At 47.3% G+C, this 10039-nt stretch overlaps 1 protein-coding gene across 1 annotated transcript in view; it reads left to right on the top strand.

Moving 5' to 3' along the window:
* Positions 1-9745: 9745 nt before the first annotated feature.
* LOC103618125 (suppressor of cytokine signaling 1) overlaps positions 9746-10039 on the top strand; it is an 18616-nt gene continuing 18322 nt past the window's right edge. Inside the window, exon 1 of the mRNA XM_017737962.1 lies at positions 9746-9776. The gene's annotated coding sequence lies outside the window, so the exon portion shown is untranslated. The remainder of the gene's footprint in view (positions 9777-10039) is intronic.

Below are 10039 nucleotides of genomic sequence, written 5' to 3'. Positions count from 1 at the left end.
TGCCCGCCTCCCCGGGGCGACCCGGCCTCCGCCCCCGCTTCTGAATGGATCGGGCTCTGTAAGAGGAACCTAGACTTAACGCTGGCTGTGGGGTCTGAAGCTGCGAAAAACCTGCTGGGCATGATAGGAATCTCTGACGAGTTGAAATCAAGGAGGTATGGCTGCGTCCTTGACTACCTCCAGAAGACATATTACTGATGACGGAAACTGCCTGTACTGTGGTGACACAGTGTGAGATGTTTTAACTGTGACCAGGAACTTCATATTGACATCAAACAGGCCCAGTGCTCGACGCCAACACTGCACTTCTGTCACTCTCTGATAGAGAGACTCTTCTGAACTCCTAACTCTTGCTGGAATTGTGTTGCTTCAGGGACAAGAGTCACCCTCCCATACTGTGACCCATCGCAGTGAACTGACTACCACAGGGCCAAGCTGCCACAGACACACAGCAGACAGCACTGCCTTAGCCGCTCCACTCCTCTTCTGCGAAAACAGACCCCTCTCAAATGGAGAGGTTTCTATACAGCTCACCTCATTTGTTGCACAAAAAGGTGGTGTCTGCATAGACCAAATTTCAAGAAAGTCAATACCTAAGTATGGCTGCTTGCTGGTGCCTCTCATTCCCTCCAGCAGTCAGTCTGCTAGGCCTAATGCAGACCGCAATTCCTCTTCAGTCAAGGACTCTGCGGTCAAAGGAAGCAAAGTCAAATCACACTGTGAGCAGTGGGACCCCCTGCTGGAACAGCTGGAGAAAGCAGGATGAATGTATATTCTTAGGGAATCATTTTTATATTGGTAACTGAAAGCCCTGTGTTCAGTTCAGCACATCGGTCTCCTAAATTACACAATATATTTTCAGAACAGCCTAAAAAGCTTGACAGAAACCAGTGTAGAAGTTTACAGCCCTATTTCTCCTGCCTAGCTCTAGCTCATCCTGGCAAAACAGGCCCTGCACCATGGCAGTTGAAACGTAACCTTGGGGACCCATCATTGAAAAGAAACAAAAGCGCTGTGTAGCTCACAGCCTCCTCTCCTTGTGAACCATTAGAAAGGAAATCAGAACGTGAATTTTTACAGGTTTGCAAAGTGTCCAATGCCTTGGTTTTTCTTAGGCCTCCATGCTGGAGGAGCAGGAAAGCAGACTCCAAGTGCTGGGGATCCTTGCAGAGGGAGAGAGGCCACAGTAACTTCTACAGCTTCTCTCCTACAACTGTCAGAGGTGGGTGGCTGATTACAAAAGGTGAAAAGCAAGAGACAGCTTGGCAGAACAGATGTGTAAAATGCACGAAATAATCAATTGCTGCGGAGGGCAGGGCCCTCCTCTAAATTCCTGGAATTCCTGCTAAAGAAGCCACCAGACGGCAGTGTAATTGTTAGGCACTGGCTGCTGCTAGGCTTGTGGTTCTTCAGTCTATGGCTTGACTTTTGAGGAAGAGGACCCTGTACCATGAGGAGTTATGTGGGCTGTTGGCACACACTCCAGTGGTTGGTGGGACAACAGGCCATGGCCAGGAAAATCCATTGCCACTCATGAGCCAGATCCACTTCCGGGGAGCAGTGAAATGAGCCCACTGAAGGTGGTGACATTGTCCAGTCAGCCACACAAGCACAGCACAGATTATCCCCAGGCCTTGGCTTCCACCTGTGTTTGGGGCATAGGGAACTTCACCTCCAGGAACTTGTACCCACAAGCAACATCCTCTGAATGCTACATGCTGGAGCTGGTCCCACGGAGCTTGTTAACAGCCAAAAACTCTGGACAGAGCTTGTAGGTAGGTGGTAGTTACTAAAGGTGTTTGTTTACCTGTCAACCCTGACCTCTACCCAATACCAGTTTTGGGCACAAACCTTGTTTGGGATAATCCTGGGATCCTGCTGTAAATTCTTGCCCTGACAGTATATACATCACCACCCATGTGTCTTGGACCACCACACTGGGCTCTCTCCCCCATTCCAGCAGCCAGTAGGATCTGGGCTCTCATTGCTTTGGGTCACATAGATGACTCTGGGACTCAGGTGGGAATAATGCATTCTCTAGTGACGTTGGACTCCTGTGACCTGCATCCTAATTCACTTCTGATAGGAGGCTGCATCAGCAGCTGCCTGATGGGAACGGAAAAATTCCTCACAGAAATGATCAGGAATAGGTGATTTCAGATAGAGCTCCAAGTGGAGAATATTGCACTGGGATGTGCTCTGTACCCTCCTTTCAGTGGCAGGACTGTCGGCCAAAGCCAGATGGTTGAGTTGTCCTCCAGGTCCCTCATACCTTCTCTAGCAATGCTACTCACCCCTCTAAAAGAGCAGCCCAGCATCTTACAAGACAGTGCATCTCCCCCAGCACAGCCTGGAAAACCACCCTGCAAGGGGAGGGCCCTCTGCAGGATGCACAACAGAATTTGGATGGCTCACAGAATTCATTTTGCTGTATCTACTTCTACTAAGTGCCACAGATTACTGCAGTGGAATTGCTGCTCGTGGAGGAACAAACTAGATTCCACCTGGAAAGGTGCTGAGGTGTTGGTTGGGCTACACTGGACTGCTGGTCAGAAAGGCTGGTTTTGAATAAAGAACTGTGAGTTAGTGTGAGATACCCCATGTGCTTAGCAAAGGATAATTTAACCTCTGTGTCCTTGCAAAGGAGCAGGAGACCTGCAAGGGTGAACACTGGGACATGCAAAGCTGTTATGCTCTGCTGACTTGGAACAGCATTGATCAGTTTGTGCTAGCTGCAGATCTGGTGAGGAAACTTTAAGTACAGCAGATTGATTGCTACCAGGGGACAAATTCCCCATAGCAGGTTGGATTCAAGCACTGAAGTACTGACATATTGATCTATTTATGTTGATTTATCAGCAATAGCCCTGTACCCCAATTTCTTTCGTGTGGTTATACAAATTTTTAAAAAGCATGCTATTGCTACCTGAACTGATTTCTTTCAGAGGATATATAGACGACACACCTCTATATAAAGCCCCATATTGTGAGCATATGCTGCAATCTATAATAGACAGGGGAAAAAAGTGATCACAGGGAAGCATGTTATCATGCAACCAGCTCCACCAACATGCTGGCTCACAGGCTTTAGTTTGAGCTCCATCTACAAATCTCACTTGCTTTGGAGATGGTCCCAGGAAGTCTCAAGAGTTTAAATGAGCTCCCCAGGTGGGAAGAGTTGAGGTAGGATATTATCCCACAGTCTCTGGGCTCTGCTCAACAGCAACAGACTCATCCAGGTACCTTGTGTGGTGTACTTTTTCTTTGGGTTTCCCTAATTTCTTGTTGAATTTAATTTATGTGAATTTCTGACTGAAAAAGTTGCTTACATACTAAGTGCAAAAAAATTCCGTGATGTCTTAAATTGGTTTCTCCCCCCCTTGCTCCAGACCTGTTGTGCTCCTCATTTATTAGCATCATGCTGTAACCAACTGAGCTAAACTCAGTTGTTCCAGAGCTCTCCAGCTGTGCAGAAGGTGGGAGAGACAAAGAGATGCTGGCTCTTTACCCACCACAGTCTGAGCCCAATATGATAATTTAAATGGAAATCTTTGTTTTAAGCCAAGCGATGAGTGGTTGAAAAAGTGGAGTGCATCTACTTCAGGGATTAACCTGCAGCGTAATTTGGATAGTGGGGCTGCTGGAGTGTTAAATCATTCCCACATGAACCACCACCATTCAGCTGGAAGCAGCCCCAGGCACACACCATGCATCAGGTCCAAGTGGTGCACATTTGTATCACTTTATTTGCAACTAATGAAATAGCTAGAAACGTTTATTGCATATAAATTATATATGAGCACCCATCATACAAATAAACTCTTTCCAGTCTCAGCTTTCCATTTCCTCCTTAATCAGAAAGTCTATTATATTTGGGACAGATTCAGGAGTCTCTGCTGGTTCCCATCCCCTGGGCCTGTTCAGGTTAACTCACGAGGTGAGCTACTCTTCAGGTCTCTACAAAACCCATACCCACCTTTAGAGTACGCACCTATTTTAATGTATGAAGTGGCAGGGGAAGAAGTTTCTCCCCAGCTCTTGTCTAGACTTAACCTTCTTTCACTTGGAAAATCTGTCAGATTCCCCATAGGCTGAGATGAAATAATAATGAAAACCATCAGTAATCTGACACTTGTAATTATAGGCCTACCAGCTCCTTATTGACCTCTGACAGAATAAGGAAATAGCACATACCAGGATCATTTAAAAACAAGGAAAAAGTTCTAGTTAACACTAAGTCTCGTGTTTATGGAAAAGAATCTATAAAACTGCTTGGGAACTTTTGGAGATGTAAGTTACAGATTTGGGTTATGGATTTGGCTGACAAAACTAAAAGCTGTTGAAGTCATAGCTCTCCAGCAAGGAAACTGATACAGTCTTACACTGTGTTTTGATTTTTAAAATACTGGAATGATACCAAATTTACACATTTTGTAGTAATTGGACTGAGAACTGACTAGATAGCAAGTGTCAAAATATTAAAGTTGATACAAGCATGTGAGGGGGGGTTTTGAAACAGCCCGGTGGTGAGTTACTCCACCTGGGCCACACTTTTGGTCTGGCAGCCCTGTCTGTGGAAGAAGTGACTCTGGTGAAGGACTGACTCACAGCAGAGTAGCAGCTGACTGTGAGCTCCCAGAGCAGTCAGAAAGGCTAATTCCATTCTCCAACATATAAGCAGGGAATGCGGAACAGGTGTAATGAGATTATATTGCAGGAGATTATATTGTGTCTGCTAATTCCATGGAGGTGATTACTTGTGTGAAAGAATTCCCAATTTTGACATCTATGATTCAATGAGGAAGGAAACAAGTTGGAGAGGCTTCCTGGCACAGCTTTAAGGCATGTTAAGGAGTTGGAAGACATTTTATGGGAGAGAAGCATTTAGGACCAATATGATCAAAGCCTTAGTATACCTATGTAGTGCTGCATTTTTGCTCCTCCAGTTGTCACACTGCCTAACAACGGCACAAGAAAAAACAGTCTAGAGGCGAGGTATACATTCGATAATGGAGAAAGGAGTTAAATACTTCAGTGGTTTACTTAGGGTGCTGGCAGCTTTCCAACCATTGGCAGTTTTTTAATGAAGATGGGATGTTTAACAAAACAACAATGATTAATGTGACAGAGTCCTTTGTCCTGTGATCATCTGGAAAGCAGAGTGGTCTGGAAATTAGTCTACTGCAATAGACACTGCTGTCCGATGGTACCAGCCTGCAATGCTTCTGCTACAACCACTCCCAAAATTATAGTCCATAGTTACACTCCTTGCATTTTATGTTGTTTTACTTCATTTAGAGGCTTGGTTTCCTCAGCTGAGGAAGCCCCTGCTTCTAGGTCCAGCAATGACTTAGGACCTTTCTGCTATGGGATCTCTGTATTGGGCTCCATGCAAACAGCCTCTCCCGGCTGTTTTGTCTGCTTTGGAGAAATGCCTGAAGTGAGAGACCTCAGTGCCTGTGTCCTGTGAGTGGGGTTCAGCATCACCACCCGCCTCAGCGTAGGGGGACAAATCTGGGAAAGCATGGGCAGGACTGAGGCTACATGTTCCAAGTGAAGGATTCTGAGCAAAGGGATTTGGGCAAGGTCCACCCATTTCGGCCTCCAGTAACATGTCCTGAAAATGCGGGATAACAAGGAGAGGCAGTAGACCTCAAGGATACAGTGAAATCCTGAAATCCTTAACTGAGCTTCTACCTCCCTATCTGTTGGGCAGCAATGTTGGGAGAAGTTACCTGGGGCGGTCATGGATTTATGGGGCCACAGAGCCTCAAGTTCACACCTGGGTCCAGTAGTGCAGAAGGCTGGTACCTCATTTCCCCTGTCCCAGATTGTCCTGTACTGCTTCAGGGTGTTTGACATACAGGTAAGATTCAGAGGTGAGGGAGTGGTTTGCTGTACAGTTATAGAAGACTGCAGCTACCTAAATCTGACCTAAATGCCTTCCAGATTATGCAGCCTGATGCTCTGTTTGAAAACCTAGAAAGTCGCTGTCTGCTGGGTCTTCCTCCCTCAAGTGAACCAGGGGCATGGATTGGCAGCGAGTGGGAACTCGTGCTCTGCGGCGGCCGTGGGGGAAAGCCGCAACAGCAGAGGGTGTTGCAGACTGGCACGAAAGCGCATCGGCCGCGGTGCCCCCTGCGCGGCTGGCTCGGGCTCCCCTCGCTCCATCCCTCGTCCGGGACACGCAGCTCCGCTGGGCACGGCAGCGCAGCTGCTCCGTGCCGGGGCTAGCAGCGCGCAAGCCGCGGCACCCGGCTCCCCGCAGCCGCGCTGGGTCACCCCGCTCTGGGCAGCCCCTGTACCTTCGCTTTCCTGGAAAGCAGTTTCTCTTCGTTACTGAGAAGAGCCCTGCTCTGCTAGAGGAAGGAGGGGCCTTGCCACTGCTTCATGCAAAGGGGCCACTACTTGTGCTAATTTTTCTCATAAGAGTGGAACTAAAATAGCCTCTGCTCGCTCTAAACCACTAAAGGTGTTTGTTTGTTTGATTGTTTTCGTTTGTTTAGTTTAGGGTTTTTTTCCTGGGGGGAGCAGAGGAACGGGGCTGGGGGATTTTTGTGTGTTGGTTTAGTCCTCCTGGCTTTCTCTTTTTGTGTTGTTGGGGTTTTTTTCCTTCTTCGTAATGCTTTGCTGTTAGCACCTCCTAAAAGGAGGCTTTTGTCAAGTTAAGAGAGAGACCATCTTGAAAGGGGAGGAAAGGTCAAAAGGGAAAAACTACCTAAGACTGAATCGAGTCAAACATTGTACATTTTGTATTATTTTCAAGTTGGACTTGCAGCACATCAGGAGATGGTGACAGTCATCTCCTACTCACCCCCCAAGCATCCTTCCATCCTCCTATCTGTACAAAATCTCATGTACTGCCCACATCACCTCTCATCCCAGGGTACCCAGGCCTTCCCCTTGCTTTCTTCTCTCCCTTTCTGTCCCATTTAACCCCCTGGCAGGAGCCCCTCAGGTTATGTCTAGGCCACTTGGTCAAATACATTGTCGGGGCAGTTTCATACCCTACTCACATCCCATCCAGAAAGCCAGTGTCCACACTAATGGACAACAGCACGTTTGGGTCTGGCTGGGGGCCCAGTAAGGCACTGAGATCCTAAGTAATTGGTCACCTGTGATCTGGAATTGGTGCTCCAGCCCCAGCTGAGCTTTCATGCACAAGTCTGCTAAGCTGAAGGGCAAGTCAGTACTGATAGATCTAATGTGTTCATCCATCTTCCCTCCCCTGTGCCGTCTATGTTCTTCTCCTTTGGTTTTTTGTATCTCTTTTCCTTTCTTCTGCAGATTTTCAGTGTTTCATTATCTCCACTTCAGTTCTTTTCCCTCATCCTATTATCCTCTCCCTTCCTCTGGGGCAATGTTTGCCCTTTGCTTTCCCAGAAAACCATCTTTATTCAGTAGTTTGCAGTGACCTGCTCCAGAACACCTTCTGCCCACACCTCCCAAACTGAGAGGAGTAAATAGGCAGATTGTGGCTCCTTCTACCTTATGCAAGGTGTAAGGAATCTGCAGGCTGTGAAGAAGTGAAGCTGTTAGGGTGTTACTGGCTCTTGGGCTGCTGGATATCAACATCTTGGAACTTACCAAAGACTTGAAGGTTGCTGAAGAAGAAGCAGAGAAACACCACAAAGTAGAACTATCATCCAAAGGTAGAATGAACTCAGACTTACTGCTCTCAGCAGCAGGACTTCAGACAAAACTCTCTGGAAATGGTTCATTCTGTCAGCAGCTCTATCAATTAATGCTTTCATGTTTAATGTGGTTTAAAGCTTTAGCATCGGGGACAGTGAGGGTATATGTATCCATAGGCAGAGGAAAAAATGAGGGGTAGGATAAAACTTGTAAATCCTAAGAACAAATCCTGGCACCTTCTTGGGAGCTATTCCTTGTCATGCTGTCATCAGCATCCTGGGCATCTCAAAAACTGTCTTTAAGATGGATCCACCTTCCTTCAGAGATGCAACAGTAGGCAGTGTTCAAATTAGCCTGCCTGCATCCTCACTGTCATTACCCAAAGCCTTTCAGGCAGGTATCCTTGCACTGAAAGCAGTTGGGAAAAAAATCATCAATCCAGTGGTGAGAGCATGGGAAATCTCTTGGTTCTAGGGAACTTATATTCTTTTTTCCTCAAGAAAACTCACCAAAAGACAGGATTTGTTTTTCACGTTAAACACATCCAGACTTGGTTTCAGGTTCACAGGAAAGAAATGCAGCACTAGCTAATAATGAAGCCACCTCAGAGGTACCTTGATCCTGAACACATTTTGGATGCTGTGGGTCAAATCCGAGTTTTGGAAAATTGTGGTCAATGGTGTCATTGTGACATGTCTCACCAGCTTTTATGGCTGAAGAGGATTGCTGCAATACGCTTCAGCTGCAACTGCTGCAAGGTCACGGTTTCAAGTGGATGAGAGAAATATGAGCAAGACCCACAGATGATCTTGGAGCAGTGAGGCTGGATGTTAACTTTTCACAGGCAAAAGTGAAGAAGAAGAATAAAAGGCAGAATTAGACCAGGCCATTTAACATTAAGGCAAGGTGGCTGGAAGAGTCTATGAAGTCACCCAATGAATGTTATAAATATCCACAGAGGAAAACAGACTCCCTACTAGGCAACTGTAAAGCAAACCACAGGATATTTTTGAAGCTGCCAACCAAAAATACAAAGAAAAGTGTGACAAGCCTACTTAAAAACCAAAAATGGAACAGATGAGCACTTCATCCCTGCTGTGATTTAGAGCTCCAGCGGCAGGTCCTCCCACTGAAGACTCTCTGAAAAAGAATGAAGTGCTTTGCCCAGATTCTTATGGAAGTTCAGGAATTCTTCTGTGGTCAGCAACATCTTCATGCTTGGTTGAAAGAAAAAACAAGAACTGATGTCTCTACATTCAGTGGAACTTCTGGCAAGGTTGAGGATCAGATTCAGCAGTGTGTTTCTGACTGCTTTACGCTCCCTAGCAATGCCAAGCAGCTGTAAAGCTTTTAGTCTGCTGCTCAGGCTGGAATTTCAGCTGCTTTGCATCACTAGGCTGGTACAGAGCAGCCAGAACACTTCTGCGTTTGGGGTTTGCACAGAGCTTTTTCAGCAGGGCAATTCACCTGGTATGCACACACCAGGGAATGTGTGCGGCAGGCTCGGCAGCATCTAGAGGAAATATATAGGTGAGTGAGAGCTCTGATGACATGATCAAATCATAGCCTCATTACAGGCTAGGCCTTTAAACTGTGAGGTTTGTACTGAATTCCAAAATTTATATTTTCTTCTATTACATCTATTCTCTCTGAGCAGCAATATGCTTACAGTATGCATCATGCGGTGCACTATTTGTATTTCGTATCATAACATTTCTCTGCATTTGTAATTTTGTACATGATTTCCAGTATTTTAATTTGACCCACCAAGGCAACAGCGTGCGTTTTGGGGCACGCTCCTTAAGTGCCTATTACCCCACCACACACGCTGTGCTTCCAGGGTGCCCGGTGTCCTTCTGAGAGCTCCTGCAGTGCCCGAGAGGAGCTGGGAGAACTCTGGCAGGGAAGTCGGGGCAGGCTCTCTGTTTTCCGCTAGTGTAAAGAGCCCTCTGCGTCCCCCCTCGGCCCTGGCCACTGCCCCTTCCCCGGCGCTTGCGAGCTCCGATGCCCCATCCCCGCGCTGCAGGGCAGCTGATGGTGGCTGGGAGGAGGGGCAGAACCCCGGACCGGCCGCCGCCTCCCCGGGGCGACACGTGGCTCCGGCGGGTCCCGGGGCTGGCGGATGCTGCGGTGCCGTCCCGGTGAGATTCCTCTGCCAGTCTGCAGCGGAGGGGCTTTCACAGCATCTTTTTTTTTTTTTTCCTTTTTTCCTCTCTCTCCCTCCCATCCGTCCAAGTTTTCTTTAAAAAAACCCCAAACTTTTTTCTTCTTTACTTTTTTTTTCCCCTTGCAAGAGCCACGCCGTGGAAAGACGGGGTGGTGGAGGAGGGAGAAACCCCTCCCCTTCCCCTCCCCCGTGTCTCCTTCCTCGGAAAAGAAACACTTGGGGGGTTTCCTCCCCTCC

Source organism: Corvus brachyrhynchos, unplaced genomic scaffold, assembly GCF_000691975.1.
Source record: "Corvus brachyrhynchos isolate BGI_N302 unplaced genomic scaffold, ASM69197v1 scaffold56, whole genome shotgun sequence".
NCBI classification, from domain to species: Eukaryota; Metazoa; Chordata; class Aves; order Passeriformes; family Corvidae; genus Corvus; species Corvus brachyrhynchos.
The sequence above is the reverse complement of the archived record's forward strand: the minus strand, read 5'-3'. Positions and strand labels throughout refer to the sequence as shown.